The 20,272-nt window shown below is 42.1% G+C and overlaps 1 long non-coding RNA gene across 1 annotated transcript; it reads left to right on the forward strand.

Moving 5' to 3' along the window:
* The first annotated feature begins 367 nt into the window (after positions 1–367).
* Positions 368–20,044, forward strand: LOC142488600 (uncharacterized). The gene is made up of 2 exons (XR_012799525.1): positions 368–448; positions 16,803–20,044. It is a non-coding gene; the product is annotated as an uncharacterized LOC142488600 (long non-coding RNA).
* The last annotated feature ends 228 nt before the right edge of the window (positions 20,045–20,272 follow it).

A 20,272-nucleotide genomic window follows, 5' to 3' on the forward strand; every position in this document is an offset into this window, starting at 1 on the left:
TCTTTGCCAATATTTGGAGTCAGGAAAGAATTTATTTTCCCCTATAAGATATAATTTGATGATATTTCACTGGGGTTTTTTGTTTGCCTTCCTCTGGATCAATATACTGTAAGTACAATTATAGGCTAAAGCAGTAAAATACAGGGCATTATTGAAAACCCTGCTCTCTGATTGGTTAAAATTCCGGGCATTATCCAATCAGTAATGCCGGGAAATTAGCAGCTTGCAAAGTGCAGTTTTCAATGGGTTTATTTCCAGCCAATCAGCTTTCAGAACAGCTGAGACAGGGCAGGGGATTGGTTTGCATGAAGTAAAAGCTCTGAGACAGGGCAGGGGATTGGTCAGGACGTACCAGCCACAGGTTGACTGCTCCCTCTCCCGAGCTGACAGATTTTCTGAGCAGATTCAGTTGAGTTGGGGGGGGGGAGAGAGTCTGCAAAGCAAAGAAGTAAGTGGCTGTCTGCAGTTTCTTTGTGGCTGCAGTTTGTGTGTGAGTGTGTGCTGTTGTGTTGTATATCTGTGTAGAAGTGCTGTGTGTGTGTGTGTGTGTGTGTGTGTGTGTGTGTGTGTGTGTGTATATAGAGCTCCAGTGTGTGTGTGTGTGTGTGTGTGTGTGTGTGTGTGTGTGTGTGTGTGTGTGTGTGTGTGTGTATAGAGGTGCTGTGTTGTGTGTAGAGGTGCTGTGTATAGAGGTGCAGTGTTGTGTGTTGTGTGTTGTGTGTGTAGAGGTGCTGTGTTGTGTATAGAGGTGCAGTGGTGTGTGTGTGTGGGGGGGGGGTGTAGAGGTACTGTGTTGTGTGTAGAGTTGTGGGGGGGGGGAGAGTGCAAAGTTTAGTAAGTACAAGTAGCTGCATTTTTTATTGTGGCTGCAGTGTGTGTGTTGTGCTGTTGTATGTGTAGCAACAGTTTGTGTGTGTATAGAGCTACTGTGTGTGTGTGTGTGTGTGTGTGTGTGTGTGTGTGTGTGTCAGTGTCAGCAGCAGTGTTTATGGGTGTAGCATGTGTGTATAGAGCTGCTGTGTTGGGTGTGTAGAGCTGCTGTGTTGTGTTTGAAGAGGTGCTGTGTTGTGTGTCTAGAGCTCGTGTGTGTGTGTGTGTGTGTGTGTGTGTGTGTGTGTGTGTGTGTGTGTGTGTGTGTGTGTGTGTGTGTGTGTGTGTGTGGTGTGCTTGTGTGTGTAGAGGTGCTGTGTTGTGAGTGTAGAGGAGGTGCTGTGTTTTGTGTCTGTAGAGGTGCTGTGTTGTGTGTGGTGTGCTGTTGTGTGTTTGTGTGTGTGTAGCAGCAGTTTGTGTGTGTTGAGCTGGTGTGTGTGTGTGTGTGTGTGTGTGTGTGTGTGTGTGTGTGTGTGTGTGTGTGTGTGTGTGTGTGTGTGTTCACAGAGGTGGGCGGCAGTGTGTGGATATACATAGCTGCAGTGTAAGCGTATATAGAGGTGGTTTCATGTATTTACCATTTTATTTTAATTTAAAAATCTATTTAACTATACAAAAGTGTCTATAATAGTAATAATCCCCTCAGAACAGGGCATTACTGGCCAATAATGCCCTGGCTGGGTTAAAGTCCCTCGGCTTCGCCTCTGGCCTTCAACTCTTCCAGCCTGGGCATTATTGGCCAGTAATGCCCTGTTCTTCGGGGATTATTACTTAAATATAGGATAAAGTATCTGTCGTCTAAATTTAGTATAGGTTAAACTTGATGGACGTATGTCTTTTTCCCCCTCATCTACTATGTAACTATGTAACTACTGTACAGTATGGGAGAACATTCTCTGACTATTTTAAATCTCTTTTTTCGTATCAAAATGTATACCAAATTAACACATCCTTAGCTGTCTTATACCATTTGTTTTTCTAATGTGACATAAGATACTCTTCAAAGTCTAAGTCATACCTGAGCGGAAAAAGAGCATATACCTCAAATATGCACCTCACAGTATTCAAAAAGCTTTTACCACATGTCAAAAGCATGCGATAGGCACTTTTTTGGAAGGGATTTAGTTCTGGCTGTGTAATTCCATGCCATTTTCCAAAACTGTATGGCAATAAATCAAACTTGTCAAATTTCATTTTTCTGACCTACAGCGGGGTATATTCAATAAACTGTAATTCTTCAGATCACATGGGTAAGAACATCCCAAAATGTTGTCTTCCTCAGTTAACACAAAATAAGACATTTGATAGAGAGAAAAGAAGAGATTGCAGCCTTTGCTCTTAAGCAGAAATGCTTTTAAGTAGAAATCTTTCAAGTAGTGGAAGTTTAAAAAAGGAAGTTCAAAAAGAAGTGGAAAAAGTGGACACACTCTACTGCTTCTGATTCCTGCATTTGAACTACGCTGGAAAGAAGGTTATCATCCCACACTGCACATCTCAACACATTACTATTGCTGTGATGCCACCTTTACTTTTTATATTTACTGTAACCTCACTTATTTTCAAATTATGCACTTCCTTCCACCAGCCTCATGTCTCTAACTCTATTCATATTTCGCCATCTCTCCTTACTTCACCACTTCTCAGTTCACATGAACTCCTCTCTTACCTGCGCCCTCTGTCACCACACAGTTATGCCGCCTGCACTAAAACACACCCCTACAAATCATCCTCACACATTCTCTTTCTGTCCATGCTTCTCCTCCTTGCTTCTGGGGATATCTCTCCCAATCCTGGTCCCTGCCTTATTTCTACTTGCTCTCGTCCTCGCCTTCCACATGCAACTTCTACTCCTTCTGGTGTCAACCCCTCTAACCTCATACCCATCCCCTGCCACCCTCCCTCCTCTCTCCCTTTCTCCTGTGCACTTTGGAATGCTCGCTCCCTCTCTAACAAGTTCCTCTCTGTGCATGACTTCTTTCTCTCTCACTCCCTGCTTCTCTTTGCTATAACTGAGACCTGGCTCACTCAGTCTGACTCTGCTCTGGAAGCTGCCCTCTCCTATGGTGGCCTTTCCTTCTCCCACACTCCACGTCCTGATGGCAGGGGTGGAGGCGTGGGGCTCCTGCTCTCCTCTCTCTGCCGTTACAGAACAGTTTCTATTCCCCCCTCTCTTGCTTTTCCCTCCTTCGAGGCTCACACAGTCCAGATCTTCTCTCCTCTCCCGGTCCATGTGGCGGTCATCTATCGCCCACCTTCCTCTACTCATCCCCCTTCTGCCTTTCTCTCTCACTTTGAATCCTGGCTCTCTTTCTTTCTCTCCTCAGACTCCCCTGTTCTTCTCCTTGGGGACTTCAATTGCCACATTGATGACCCCTCTCTCCCTTGGGCTTCCCGCTTTCTCTCTCTAACCTCTTCTTTTGGCCTTCAACAGTGGACTGCAGCCAGCACCCACAAGGATGGCCACTACTTAGACCTGGTTTTCACTAAAAACTTCTCTCTCTCCGACTTCTCCATTTCCCCTTTTCCTCTCTCTGACCATCACCTCATCTCATTTTCTCTCTCTCGCTTCTCTCCATCTCCATCTCCATCTCGCCCTCGTTTTTGCAGAAACCTGCACTCTATTAACCTACCAGCTCTTGATTCCACATTACGCTCCTCCCTCTCCTCTCTCAGTTCCGCTTCAGACCCTGACAACCTGGTCAGGAACTACAACTCTGCCTTATCTTCCTCTCTTGATCTTCATGCCCCACTTTCTCTCTGCCGTCCTCGCCCTTCTAACCCCAGACCCTGGCTAAACTCCCACACACGCATGCTGCGTTCCTCCACTCGTTCCTCTGAACGCCTCTGGAGGAAATCTCATACGCTCGCAGACTTCATTCACTACAAATTTATGCTATCCTGTTTCAACTCTGCCCTCTTTCAGGCTAAACAAACCTACTTTTCATCACTAATCAACACACACAAGTCTAACCCACGCCGTCTCTTTTCTGTCTTTGACTCTCTACTCAGACCACCCTCAGCTGCCTCCTCTTCTTCATCCATCTCACCTCAGGACTTTGCTGATTTTTTTAAGAAAAAGGTGGAGTCCATACGGCAGAACATCCCATCTGTTGCCTCCTCCCATCCCACAATGCTTCCCAACTCTCCTCCTGTCTTTCTTGACTCCTTTTCTGCTATCTCGGAGGAGGATGTATCACTGCTGATCTCCTCTTCGCCCTCTACCACTTGCCCACTTGACCCCATTCCCTCCCATCTCCTAAAACCTCTTGCTCCTTCTATAATCCCTATGCTCACACAGATCTTTAACTCTTCCCTCTACTCTGGTACCTTTCCTTCATCCTTCAAGCATGCAACCGTTATACCATTACTCAAAAACAGCAAGCTTGACCCTACCTGTCCTTCTAACTATCGACCTGTCTCCCTCCTGCCTTTTGCCTCCAAACTCCTTGAACGTCTTGTATTCTCTCGATTGCTACACTTTCTCAACACCTATTCTGTACTAGACCCTCTACAATCTGGCTTCCGCACTGCTCACTCTACTGAAACAGCCCTCACTAAAATAACTGACGACCTCCACGCTGCCAAAGACAGAGGTCATTACACTCTGCTCATATTAGTCGACCTCTCTGCAGCATTCGACACCGTGGACCACCCTCTTCTCCTTCACATTCTCCATACTCTTGGTATTCGGAACAAAGCTTTATCCTGGATCTCCTCTTACCTCTCCCATCGTACCTTCAGTGTCTCTTTTGCTAACACCTCCTCCTCCTCTATTGATCTCTCTGTGGGGGTACCCCAGGGCTCTGTCCTGGGACCCCTTCTCTTTTCTCTCTACACACTCTCTCTAAGTGACCTAATCACATCTTTTGGGTTTAAATATCACCTCTATGCTGACGACACACAAATTTACCTTTCAACGCCTGACCTTACACCTGCTATACAGACCAAAGTTTCTGAATGCCTCTCTGGAATATCATCCTGGATGGCCATCCACCGACTGAAACTTAACATGGCAAAAACAGAGCTCCTTATACTACCTCCCAAACCTGGCCCTACTACATCCTTCCACATTGCTATTGGAAATACGATCATTCACCCAGTAGCCCAAGCACGCTGCCTAGGGGTCACACTTGATTCCTCTCCCTCATTCTCCTCTCATATTCAAAACGTTTCTAAAACTTGTCGCTTTTTCCTCCGCAATATCACAAAGATACGCCCTTTCCTCTGTTACTCAACTGCTAAAACTCTGACTCAGGCCCTCATTCTCTCACGTCTCGATTACTGCAACCTCCTGCTGTCCGGCCTTCCTACCTCTCACCTGTCTCCCCTACAATCTATCCTAAACACTGCTGCCAGAATCACTCTACTCTTTCCTAAATCTGTCTCAGCGTCTCCCCTGCTGAAATCCCTCTCCTGGCTTCCGATTAAATCGCGTATCTCACACTCAATTCTACTGCTCACTTTTAAAGCTTTACATTCTTCTGCCCCTCATTACATCTCAGCCCTATTTTCTCGCTATGCACCATCACGACTCTTGCGTTCTTCTCAAGGATGTCTTCTTTCTACCCCCTTTGTATCTAAAGCTCTCTCCCGCCTTAAACCTATCACTTTCTGCCCCACACCTCTGGAATGCTCTTCCCCTCAATACCCGACTAGCCCCCTCGCTATCCACCTTTAAGACCCACCTTAAGACACATCTGCTTAAAGAAGCGTATGATAGCACTGGATAATCATGGACACATGACACATAAAGCTTGGCCTCCTGCAGACGCACTTACTAGTATTCCCTCCTACTGTCTCTGTATGTTCTCCCTACCTACCAATTAGATTGTAAGCTCCTCGGAGCAGGGACTCCTTCCTTAATGTTACTTTTACAGTATGTCTGAAGCACTTATTCCCATGATGTGTTATTTATATTTGTTATTTATATGACATGTATTACTACTGTGAAGCGCTATGTACATTTTATGGCGCTATACAAATAAAGACATACATACATACATACATACATACATACAAGAGATGCCTGTGAACGTACCGCAGGTACTGTACCTGAAAAAATATGCTATTGTAAATTATTTAAATCAATTTTATATATCTAAATTGGCATATCTTTAAGATGATTTTTTTCTTAATTATTATTATGCATCAGGGAAGGAATTAAGTCTGCTATGCAAACCACTCCAGTAATAATCGGAACACCTCATCCTGGCCTAACTAACTCTCCCTTTTAACAAGAAATGGTCAAACCTTTTTTTAATCAGACACACACATATGTACACACATACAGAGTTAAATATACAGACACAGAGACACCCACAGCAATCTGGAGACACATTTTTTTGTTTTCTATTTTGTTAAATATTATTTTCATTTTGTTTTGTTATTTTTCTTATATAATTTTCTTTTAGCTTTTACATTTATGTAATATTTTGTTTAAGTGTTTTTTTATATGAGTTGTAGCCAGGGCAGGAGGATCTATGCCCATGCCCCTCCTGGTAGACTGAGGGGGTCAATTTTGTCAAGTTCAATTGGCAGTGAGGGGGCAAGAACCTTAGCAGGAGTAGATGTACCAGTGCCTTTTTCTCCTGGTACCAGGTGTCAGAGTATCCATAATACTTTGGCTGTTGCAACCCTGGTTATGAGTGTGCCGTAGGAACTGGACGCTCCTGCAGCTGTTCAGCCTGTGTCAGGGGAAAAGGTTGTTTACTTGAGTAGGACTGTTTTAGAATAAGTAGGTAGTAGTGATGATTTGTGGGCCATTGCCTATTTGTTAGAGACTCAGATTTTGTCAAGGTTACCTTTGTCAGCTTCTATATCCTTGTTGTCATTGACCTCACCCCATAAGAAGCGAGCACACTCGCGAAATGCTTAGGGTTAATACTGTAGTTGCTGGTCCCACGTAAGCCTGTGCTACATTCTCTCTGAATGTCGACCATTATAAGCGAGCTCCAGCTGATTGTCCATATACCAGCACTGGCTTTTTCACAAAGAAGTCTTGTGGCTTTTTCACAAAGAAGTCTTGCGGCATTTGTGATGTGAGCACAATGAGGCAGCAGGAGTACAGAGCGCATTTGGATATCGGCACTGCATAGCCCTGTTCCAGTGGAGAGGCATCCTTCTGCACCAGCAGGTCTAGGACACGGAGCACAATACAGGTTTCTCAGGCAACTCCAGTCATGGACAAGATATGACGTCATCTGATCATACATTTATGATCCAATGTGCATGTCCTACCTACTGTACGTCTCATAAGTAGGATTTCAATTTTTCCGAGTGGACCATTATCTGAATATCGATTGTATTATAAAGAAAAAATTGTCCTCTGCGCTGTTGTTCCTCAATCGGTGCTACGTGCAATGTACAATATAAAAAACAAGGGAAAAGAAAACAGTGTATAGAAGGAAACCGTGCACTTAATCAATATAATCCTTGGGTAAATACCCCACCAATTGAACAAGAAAATGATGGTAGACCAATAGCAAATATTAGACCACAATTCTTTAAAGACACCCAACCGGAGAAATGAACATAGGGTATACAATTTTGAAGAGAATCACCTTCAGTGTGAATATTAGATCATTACACCCTTTATATAGTGTACAAAATGCAAACATTTGATGGGGATTACACTGGCGACACACTTTATTCGAGCTCGGCTAGTCCCACGAATTCGGGTATACCCGGGTGTATTGAGGTTTGTGACTGTTTTCTGCCCGAGTGCATTGAGGTATTTTCCAGGCAGGGATTGAAGCATTTTATTCCCACTGGCTGCAATACTGCACAGTATATATATATATACTGCATTACAATTCATGAATTGATGCCATCAGGTAGACACGCGAAGCATTGCAGCCTATTAAATCCTAATCATTATCATTTAACAGATCAGCCGCCCGTCAGCCAGGAATGAACCCAGGCTGGAAAGGCAAACGCAACGGGGCTTGTCAGAGGTGAGGAGCGGCGCATTCCAGGTATCTGCCAGGTACATACTGGGTATTTGCTCGAATAAAGTGTGTCGGTGCAGTATATAGAGTATTGTATTGTTTCACTTGCCCCTGAAGAATCTCCGTGTAAGAGGGAAACACGTAGGGCGTCCGGCGTAGTGACGTCATCAGGGCAGGCTGTATGGGAGCTGTTTCCCATTGGTAAATTGTATCCTCCACCAGATTGCCACTTTATTCATTTTTTACAGCAGTTTTCTGCTACTGTGTGCTGGCTGACATTTCATTACCGCTTGGCTACTGTACACTGGCGACACACTTTATTCGAGCTCGGCTAGTCCCACGAATTCGGGTATACCCGGGTGTATTGAGGTTTGTGACTGTTTTCTGCCCGAGTGCATTGAGGTATTTTCCACGCAGGGATTGAAGCATTTTATTCCCGCTGGCTGCAATACTGCACAGTATATACATATATACTGCATTACAATTCATGAATTTATGCCATCTGGTAGACACGCGAAGCATTGCAGCCTATTAAATCCTAATCATTATCATTTAACAGATCAGCCGCCCGTCAGCCAGGCATGAACCCAGGCTGGGAAGGCAAACGCAACGGGGCTTGTCAGAGGTGAGGAGCGGCGCATTCCAGGTATCTGCCAGGTACATACTGGGTATTTGCTCGAATAAAGTGTGTCGGTGCAGTATGTATATTGTTGTTCATTAACTGTATAGCACCGCCGTGTGCATTCTTTGGGTACCAATTGAATGCTATGCATTTTCTCTTACCAAGTTTTGCAACTTCATCCTGCATTGACTAACACGGCTTGGAGTTAATGTTCAGCCAGGATCACTGTATACCTACATCCTCTGTATAGCAATTGGCACATTGCTATTAAGCATTATTATTTATACATTAGCCATTGCTTATTTCAATTTTCATACCATACTGTGACTCAATATGCTATATTTTATTGTGGAACATTACCAGCTACCATAGATTATAGTTAGCAATTATATATACTATAGCACTATTTATAGCGGGGTATCAGCTTTTTTACTTTGTATTTGTAGTGTCAGTTACTTTATCAGCATCAGCATTTTAATACCAATGTTACTATTGTATCAATTTGCAGTTACATTATTATCTACCACCATATTGTGTTTAGAGCTGTTGTCTTGCACAGGCTCAATCCACATACCACCAACCTATGATTGTGTTGTGCCTTCCGTGTTGATATTATACTATAGAGTGAATATTTTTTTTTTCCTAGGGTCATGTGCTAAATATATGTACTGTTTATTTCATCTGGTTTCATCAAGTACTTATATTATTTACCTTTAGTACAGACCATATCACTGTTTGGCACCACACTAATCAATCATAGGTTGGTTTGATCGGTATGCTGTGCTAGATACAGTATTATATATCTTGATTAGCATTTGATACTGTAGTCACATCAAGTAGTGGGAATCTAGAGGTACTACGCCCTATCTTAGATAGGTGTCTTCAGGTGTTTATGTTGCTGACTTACCTTTTATAATTAGAGGTAAATTTATACTATGCTATACACCTCTAGCTCAACTTTACAACCCCATCTCCCTACCTATTCATTTTAATTACATTTTGTTATATCACATTTATGCTTGTAGACTTTATTTTAATGAGATATCCATTAAATGTTATGTTTTAATAGTCCCGGAGTGCATCCATCAATGAGCTTCCAGTTTGAGTTTAGTGGTGTCAACACACTTCTATCTCTAATGTTTGACAATACATTGTAATCAGCTCATCTGATGCACCCAATGCCAATCTAGGCATTTGTGGGCACACTCATATTTACTACCATACTGATACTAGTTGTGAGCTGTATATTCTGTTTTTGTTTCTGGGATTATATACAGTAGAGCACTCACACTGCGCTGGTATTCTTTAACCCCTTGCGGTCCAATTAATTTTCATTAAGTGCGCCAGTAGGTCTAATTTAATTTTCGGGGAAAAGAAACACATACAGCTTCTTTTTTTTTTTGCACACTATCACAGCACACACTCCCAGCACACTGCACAGAACACTATGCACACTCACAGCACACTGCACACACTGCACACACTCACAGCACACTGCACAGCACACTGCACACACTGATTTGTTGGTAACTGGTTTTATTTCTTTAATTGGTTGGTTTGATAGGTGTTTATTTATTTGTATTCTTATATTTTGGAATAACATAATTGGAATTATTTTGCTGTTTTAGTGATCGATTAATATACAGTAATTGATGTGTAGTTGAGGCTTTTTAGTTCTTTTATTGTTGGGGTGTTAAGGTGCTTGTGTATTTCTTTGATTATTGTGTATTTTTGGCCTTCATTATTTTTATTAGGTTGACCATTGACTGCTAGAGTGGCTTACCATGCCCATATTATAAGGGTATGATATACCACTGTGCCAATCAATTAGTACAGGGTGGGTATAGTGATCCCAGGGTGGGTGTTTAGGCCTCCTGGGTGGGTAGCGGGGGAGGGTAGGTTAAACCCTTAAATACTCTAGCGGTTATTAACCGCTAAGTTGATTAAGGGATTAGAGGCCATTAGATTGTATTTTTTCTTGTATTCTTTCTGGCATCGGAGGACATGGACCTGGAGTATGCTGATGAGGACACCCTTCATGATGACAGGGGTAAGTAGAAAGTTTTATTTACTTTATTTTTGATGGCTGCCTAATGTTTGATTTTATAATGGGCAAATGCACTATTATCCATGGATATCCATGGATAATAGTAATTTTGCCCATTACTGTACTGTATGTGTTTGGGGGAGGTTTTGGGGGTAGAGGAGGTGGGTAATAGGGTTGTTATGTATATTTTTGTTTCTTTGTGGGAAAAGGAATTGGGTTAAGGGGGTAGCAGCCCCAAGGATGGATGTTTAGGCCTTCCGGGGGGGGGGGGGGTAGCGGTACTGGTTAAATCCTTCATTACCATAGTGGTTCACCACCGTTATGGTAGTGAAGGGGTTAACTCCTCCCGCAACCTTCCAGGCAGGCCTAAACATCCATTCATGGGGCTACTACCCCCATCATCCACCCCCTCTGCCCCAAGAAACAGGGTATTGAGGTTTAATCCCTTCATTGCCTTAGCCTAAGGTCATGAAGCTGTTTTAATATACATTTTATTACTTGTGTAGATGAGCAGGGGGCCTCTGGAGAAGAACCGCATTGATTGGAGGTCGGGGACCCCCTGTTCCCTGAGATACAGGCCCCGTTATGGGGTGCCTTTATCTCCTATGCATTTTATTCCCACAGTCACGTGACTGAGACATTTAAACTACCAATTTTACCTTGAATAGGTAAACTATTAGATTTAACTGGTTTGTTCTTGTATAGAACTGCTAGCATTGCTAGTTACGTAGCGCTTTACAAAGACTTTTGCAGACACAGACCCTGCACTGTAGAGCTTACAATCTATGTTTTTGGTGCCTGAGGCACAGGGAGATAAAGTGGCTTGCTCAAAGTAACAAGGAGCTGACAACAGTAATTGAACCAGGTTCCCCTGCTTCAAACTCAGTGCTCAGTGTCTTTACTCACTGAGCTGCTTCTTCTCCCTTTGAATAGGTTTAGAGACACTACTTGGTCCTCCTACTCATGTGATCCAGAACACCTACCTTAGTGTTCAGATATTAGGAACCATTTTGCGTCTAATGATCGTTTTAACACCCCTTATTTTACTTGGATACTGGTTAATAAATTTATTTTTACATACTTATAGCCTGGCCTTCGGCAGCTATGTATTCTTCTGGGCCTTTCCTCTGTCAGTCCTGTTAGAACAGGCAGTGAAAAGGTTAATTCCTCCAGTTGGTCTGTTTTGCATTTCAACTCTGAGTATGTAGCAATATTCAGGGGCAGACCTAAGCAACATTTGAATGTGTTAATCCAAAGGGTGGATATGTGTTGTAACACCCCCTGATGTGTGTGTGAGCCAATCGGTATCCAGCTTTGAGTTGTAAGGCCTCGTTCAGTGTGCTGGCTTCGGAGGGAGGGCGTGCTGCCGTGAGAAACAAAGTATTCAATTTGAATACTGGTTTTCAGGGTAGCAACCGCCCTGTCTCCGAAGCCAGGAGTTGAAGCTGACTACAGTTTCAATAAACGAAAATTTTGTTTTTTGGAACTGCAGCAGCGTCACAGGGACCAAGGCAGCCAATGAAATCATTCTTCAGAATGATTTCATGACTGCAACTTGGATACTTACCCTGCCGTGTGTAACCCCGCCCCCTCCCCGCCCCCTCCCCAACGCTGAAAAGTCTGCTGGGGGATAAACACATGTCGCCCAGCAAACTGCAGCACTGCCTCCCTCACGCCCTCCCTCCGAGTCCTGCAGCTGACACCCTGAACGAGGCCTAATGATTCAAAGCTAGAGACACTCCCTGAGGATATTCAAATTGAGACATATTCCCAAATTCAGTTAGTGATCAGAGAGTCTAGAGAGAGAGCTGAGAGAGATAAGAAGCTAAGAAGAGGTCTCCCCCTCTTGCCCCACCTGGGTAAGGAGGGGGGGGGTATTCAAGCTGCCATGAGCAGAGAGGCAGAGATTACACCATGCCTGTGATATCATGCTGTATGCTGTCTGCACATCTTTGCTGAATAAAGATCCACAGAAAAGAAGCTGCTGTGTGTGTCCCTGTTCCTGTGTATGGAGAATGGATTGTCAGTGGGGGTCTCTCCTCTGGAGACCCCAGGGGATCCCTGCTGGCTGGAGGCACTGTGCACCCTGAGAGAACAAGGTAACCTGTCCCACACCACACCTCCTGTCCCTGTCCTGGGTTCTCCCGACAACACCGCAGAGCACTCAGCCCTCCTGTTTGCCAGCAGGTCATAGCACCCAGACCACTCAGAGCGACCAGAAGCAGTGTACCCCCCAATCTCATGTCGGTGGGGTACCATAGAAGGGTTACATACTCATAAATCATCCAGCGGGTTGGTGAGTGCCCTTACCGGGTTTCTTTCTCTCACGTAGTCAAAACCGCATGTCTGTCCGACGGGTGGCAGCCCGGTAGGATTAACGCAGTGGGAGACCCTTTCAGAAGCAGGGACCCCCACTCTGTTAATGCTTCTGGGAAATTCCCTCTGCACTAGACCATGATCATGCTTGGCCGCGATCACAGCGGCACTTGGGCTGTGGTCCACCCACTCCAAGTAACGCAGAGGGAGAATTGCACACATCTGTTTTCAAAGTCCTAATGTTAATAAACAAACCCTTGCTAAGAAACTCACACATACTATTCCTTCTGTCTTAACTCCCCTCATTCTAGATTGCATACGCCTAGATTGCATACAGCTCCTTCCTATTGTCTCACTTTGTCTTAACATATATCTACTCTTTTGTCATACAATGTCATTCCTCCCACAAAAATTAAATAGTTTGAAGGGAAAACATTTTTTTTTTATTGTATTGTATGTCTTTATTTATATAGCGCCATTAATGTACATAGCGCTTCACAGTAGTAACACATGTGGTAATCAAATACATAACAGATAATATAAATAACAGGTCATGGGAGTAAGTGCTACAGGCATAAAAGTAACATTAAGGAAGGAGTCCCTGCTCCGAGGAGCTTACAGTCTAATTGATAGGTAGGGAGAACATACAGAGACAGTAGGAGGGAGTTCTGGTAAGTGCGTTTGTACATATCTTAAAGCTGCAGTTCAGTCAATATCCTGCATGTGTGTTTTTTTTAATAAATCAGTTCTGTAGTTAGAAAAAATACTTTTAGCATTTTCTGTTTTTAAAAAAACAACTTTTAAAGACCAATTTTCTTGTATTCTATTTTAACAGCCATTTGCTAAGGCACTGCCCCTTCATGTCCTGTCACAAGCCCTGGCACACTCCTTTGTCAGCCCTGCCCTCCCTCTAGCACATGTCAGTGCAGGATTGCTCATGAATATTCATGAGATTCCACTGACAGACAAGCAGAATATAAACAGATCCCTTCACTAATTATGTCACCAAATTTCGACCTATCAATACATGGAGAACGAATTGACCTGCAGCTATACAGTTCTTTAGGTAATTAGAGATTGCACACATAAAACTATTGAAGTAAAAAAATAAATAATAAAAATAAAAAAAAGACTGAACTGCAGCTTTAATAGATGTGCTCTTTGGACAATATTGCATATGGATTATTGCATTTGTCACTGCATAGCATGAGTGCTGGATTTCCTTAATTGTATTCTTTCCATATTTCCTTTTTTTGTAACAATATTTATGTTAATAATGGAAGTTATTATTATGTTTTTATTTTTTAGATTTAATTGGAATAAATATATTTGTGTTTTCTTGCATTAAAAATAATTGAGTTAAGGGTACAGTGTGTAGAAGTTGCTACATAAAACATTAATATTATGTTTTATTGGGCTCATATGTCCAAAAGCTGGATAATACATCAAATAATTTGTGAAAACTGAGATAATATAATGTAAACGAGAAAGCTGCTATATCAGTAAGTCATCATTAGCAAAGATATAAAAACATCACAATGCATATTTATAACTGCAAACCAGAAGAAATAAATGACACAAGGTCATTCCTTATAGATTAGAAGAAAAGCGATTTCACCAGCAGCAAAGGAAAGGGCTCTTTATAATAAGAGCAGTTAAAATGTGCAATTTACTACCCATAGAGACTGGGATGGCACATACAATAGATATCTTTAAGAAAAGGTTAGACATCTTTTTGGAGAGGAAAGGCATACAGGATACATCAAATACTGTAAGTTAAAAATCCCAGGTAGACACCTGATTGACATTAATGGACTAAGGAAGGAATGCATTATTTCCCCCTTATGAGACATATTGATTAATGTTTCACTAGGGTGTTTTTGTTTGTCTTCCTATGAATCAATATAAATATAAATACAATTATAGAAAGAGCATATTAGTTAAAGAAATGTAACACCTGGTTGAACTCAATAAAAGTATATATTTGTGTAACCTCACCTGTTATGTACTGTAACTGTAATGTCATAACTGTTTTTTGTTGTTCACAATTTAGGAATATATGGAAATAAAATTAAAGTGATAATATTATTGCTTCAGGAAAAAAAGATCACAATAAAACTAATAATACCCAGGATAAAGAAAATGATCAAGACTATACTATACTACTAAAGTTCGTTGACTGATTACTGGCTTGAAAGCAAAAAAGGGAATTCAAAGACATAGTCATAGAAAAATAGAAATTGATGACAGATAAGAACCCCTTTGCCCACCTTGTGTGTTCATTCTCCTCTCTGCAGTGTAACCTTAGACCCTATTAGATCCTTTTCATATTTCAGATAGGCTTGTGTCAATCCCAAGCATTTGTAACAATTTTGCTGTAAAAGCCTTTGTCACCTCCTGTTGGGAGACTGTGCTCTTTCCATGAAAAAGTATTCACATTTCCCATCAGCTTCCCACCCTCCTGTTTCAAATCCAGTGAAAGGCAGCATGTCTTGAACTTTATTTCTTAACAAATCTTTTCAAGTGTCTGAATTATTCTACACAACAAAGGGAAATACAAGAATGACTGGGCCAAACAGCACCACAAGATTGTTTTGAGGAAAAAAAGAATTACACACATTTACAGTAGATACATTTTGATATTTCATCTGGAATCTGTTGCAGTTGTGTTGATCAATATTACAATCACACATACCTATACACTGTCATTTACAAATAAAATTAAATTGTTGAGTTGTTTTCATGGAACATTATACTATACACATAAAAATCTCCCTTTTTTTTAGGGCACATATCCGGCATGGCCCTTATTATTAAAAGAACAGATCTTTCACCAGCATTTGACGTTTGTTCACAGCCTCTGATATTCATGGCCCAGTCTCAAAAACGTACATTTGTTTTGTTTTTTTCTATCACCGAAACATTTGCACATTCACTTTGGGAGGAGTATAAACAGGGGTGCACCTTGAGGTCTAAACTATTGGGGGATGTTCTAATAGCTGTATAATGTGCATATCCATGTGGAAAGAGACCTTTTTTCACTCGGATATGCATGGCCCCATATTCGGAAAGCCTTTCTCTCATGTCCATATCATGCAAGAAAGGCTTTTTTTTAGATGTGATTTGTTTCCGGTGCTGCAAAACTGAGCGGTATGACAAAAATGGCCCGAACTGTTTTTTCAAAGTCACTGGAATTGTAGGAGCTTCGATAGCTCAAAAAAGCAAAACCACTTCAAGTAACTTGAAGATTTTGCCTCATGAACTCAAGGTTTGCAAGATATTCTCAATTAGTGCAGAATTGTACTATTACAAGCCACACATATTTCAGGTCTGCTGAGCATGCACTTACTTAATGAATATATGTACTTAAAGCAGCAATATCCTACATGTGTTTTTTTTTTTTTTTTTTTTAAATAAATCAGTTCTGTACTATGAGAAAATACTTGTACCATTTAAAAAATGTAAAAAAAAACCTGTTTTAAAGACATTTTTTAATGTTTCTAATGTAGGAAGCATTTCCAAAGTGGCAGCCCCCTTCCCCTTCTGATAGGCTCTGGCGCTTGAGCCTCGCCCTCTCTCTAGCAGTCCACCAATTGTATCTAGTAACTGCCCAGTCAATCATATTCCAGAACTAGATTTCCCATAACGCTGAATTAAAAAACACTGAGCAAGCGATCGATTACACGATTACAGGAGAACGGCTCGATCTGCAGCTTAGCTAATCACTTGTCAGTGTGCAGATTGTATTGATTCACATATTGAATGGGGAAAAAAAATATATATATATATATATATATTTATTTTTTTTTAAAGGCAGCTTGAACTATTTTATAGTAATTTCTGCCCTTCTACAGTACTGGCTAACTTATGTTGTACATTGCTGAAAACACAAAACCTTACATAATGTGTGTAGCCCTCTTTCCCCTACCCTCTGGGAAATGTGCTTGCTACAGATAAGAACCCCTTTGCCCACCTTGTGTGTTCATTCTCCTCTCTGCAGTGTAACCTTATTCTGTGGCTGCCGTGGTCATACCTGTGAGGCAAACAGAAGGCTGGAGATCTCTGCAGTGGTGTGGGGAGTATCAGGACTGGTTCGCTGGGATTTCCTCAGTGGTCAGCGCCTCCAGTCCAAGAGGATCCTGAGGTTTCAGGATGCAACTCATGGACACTTCTTTCCTTTAGTCATTACCATGCTTCAAGGACTACACCAGTTGTTGCTTTGACTGAAGTTTATTGGCAGTAGTAGAAGTAAATTCACTGGATCATTATCACTGTACCCTATCCCTTCTTGGACTTGGCATCAGTAACATCTCTATTTGAAGACTTATCTTCATATCTGCATACTCTGATGTATAACCCATAACTGCTTAGTGTCTGCACACCCTGACATCCATTTCAGACGAGAACTGAACTCACTCACACTCATTGCTCTACACTATATAGAAGAGCACTCCTTCCCTGGGGAGTGGGTAGTAAGCCAGCCTATTCTTGTCATAGGCCCCCCCTTAGGGCTAGCTCAGACAGGGCGCTACGTCTGCTTGCTAGCGTTCGCGCCCCCGCCGCACGCTCCTGCAGTCCAGCGATCTCTGTTCAAACTGCAGGAGTCATGTCGCAGCATTTGGGGGCGTGGCAGGGTCATGTAATGAATGCGTCACAAGCTGGTTTACCTGTATTGGCTGAACCAGCTCGCGTCACGCGACTGTAGCCCCAAATTTCAATTTGGGTTGTGCCGGCAAAATGTCGCAGCGACAACGCTGCACTTTGCCACCGGTGGAGTTTTCAGTTTCAAAACTCCCACCGCACAACCAAAATTTGCGACGGGCGTGCACGTTAGCGCGCGCACATCGCATTGCGTTCTGTCTGAGCTCAGCCTTACTTCTGTGAGAGGCCACTAATAACTTTATTGTTTATTCCTGCTGAACAATGTAACATTTCACACACTGAACATTATAACAGATCCCCTCAGGAATCATGCCCACACTGACTACCTTTATAGGGCCTTACATTGAGGTCATGGCCAGGAAAATGTTAGCCCAAGGAGATTTGGCTACATGTGTAATACACATAAATACATTAATGTGAACTATCTGGGCTACATAATATGCCTGATTTGTTATTAAGCAATTTTTGTCAAAATATAGAGCATACGTTATATATTGTTATCTGGGCCGTCCACAGAATTCCTGGGGCCCAGGACTAAAGTTCTGATCGGGCCCCCACCCACCTGTGTTGGTGGTCTTGTGAGTCCCCCCATTTCACACCTCACAGGCCCCTTTCTCCCCCGCCCCCTTCCCTTCCTCTTCCCATGTATTTCTCTCCCCACGTCCCACTCTTATCCCCTCTGTTCCAAACGCTCTCTCCCCCTCACTCCCCTCACACTGCCTCTCTTCTCTCACTCTCCCTCCTCCATCAATTACCCCACTCTCACTCAATCCTGCTTCCTCACACCCATAACACCCCCAAATACATATTAAAAAAAGCTCCGACCAAATACATACAAAAAACTCCCCCCAAATACATACAAAAACAAACCTCCACCACCCCAAATACATACAAATATGTTATTATATAATAATATTTACTTAATAAAACTAGTAGCATTTAATGTACATAAAACAGATAGAGATCTGTGTCCAGTCTCTGGGCTGCAGCCTTCTCTAAGATGGGCTCTACTAAACTTTCTGTGTCGAGCGTCTACTATATTAATTGCTTTATTTTATTAATAATAATAACAAAAACACAGTCAATTCAGTTCAAGAAGGTCTATATGTATACATATTTTATTTTTGTACTCAGTGTACCAGGCCAACCCCTGCCAGAGTACTAGTTTCACCAGCAACAACACCAGCATACCTAGGAAGTCAGGAGAAACACTGTGCGAAAGCAGCAAGAGCGACATGTATTATTCACCTCAATTTGCTCTCTCTTGTATCTCACAATATATATATATATATGTATATATATATATATATGTGTGTGTGTAGCCCCATTTCCCCATGTGTAAGGGAAACTACCTGTGCTGCTGTTACCCGAGTGGCATACAGGAGGCTTGATCCTCCACTGCAGGGAGCCTGGTATGATCACGTTCATTAGCACACAGCGCCTCCACCTGAGAAGGATTCTAACACAGTAGGATAGCCCCCCCAAGACAATACAGCAGTAAATACACACACAAGGTATGATAAAGGATTATTTACTGAACACGCAACTTAATGAATAGCTATACTATTACTATTGGATGTCAGTGTGGCTTGGGATACTCAGTATACATGTCTGTGGAATAGCTATCAGCCACAGAATGCTATTTTGAAAGTGTCACACCCAGACTGTGGGTTGAGCCCTGAGAAGGTAACAATTTGAGACCATCCATCCAGAACTCTCTAATTCATGGTAGAGCACTTTCAAAATCCCTGCTCAAGTAGGCTCCTAGCCTCGTTTTCAGGTGTCTCTAGCACTGCCTCAGAACACACTTAGTTCACCTCATGTCAGGATCAGAATGAGCTCTGGAATTGAGATCGGCAGATTTTTACATGGATCTTGACCTCCATCTCAAACTATGGAGATGGGTTGCCAACCAATCAGAGCATGGATGCTCTGCATACGGGGGCCAATCACAGAGCTAGCTACATAGGTCAATCAGAGCTGTTATTACACCCAGACCTCAGTTCCAGTTTAAGCCGGATACCTCCAGTAGAGATAGATGGATGACTGAGAGTCTGAGCTAAACAATGACCCTGTCCTCAGAGTCACAGTTCCCCAGGTCTAAGTACACACCCCTCTCCCTCCGGCTCCAACATTTTCCGCAGTGCGGCACAAAAGGGGTACAGAGATATTTATATTACATAAACAGAATGACATACCAAATAAGAACAAAATGCGCAAAAAAAATCAAAAGTTAATGGTTCATTTACCCTATTTAACATATGGTGCAGATACTTTTCATGAAAAGGGCTCATAGCTTTCCCTAATGGAGTAGCAGTTTTATAGCATGCTTAATATGGGCCAATGTTTGTAGTTGAGAGAACCATTTTTCTTGCTTTATTTTTTTTAAAATTGTGGATTTCTCTCCCTTTTCCCTAACATAGCCCTACACTGGGCAGCTAATGTATATGTTTGAAAAACTAAACAAAACACTGTAATTAATTAATTGTCAACGTCTTTGCATATATGTCTCTTTTTTATTAACCATGGTAAAAAAAAACAGTGTTTGTAAAGAAAAATATATAATAAAAATTAACAATATATTATTTCTTACTGGTCTTCATTAAAGTATTTTTTTTTTCAAAATTCATATACCGGTATCTAAATTCTAACCTGTAGAAACGAATTGCTTTCCTTGATTATGGGAAAGGAACATTTACAATCAGTAAATCCTGCATGAAAACTCCCAACATGCAAAATTTATACGAGGCAATTATCATTGTGGTGCTATTCATTCCTGTTCCTACATCAATATTTTATGTTCCCTAT

Source organism: Ascaphus truei, chromosome 2 (assembly GCF_040206685.1).
Source record: "Ascaphus truei isolate aAscTru1 chromosome 2, aAscTru1.hap1, whole genome shotgun sequence".
In the NCBI taxonomy this organism is placed as follows: Eukaryota; Metazoa; Chordata; class Amphibia; order Anura; family Ascaphidae; genus Ascaphus; species Ascaphus truei.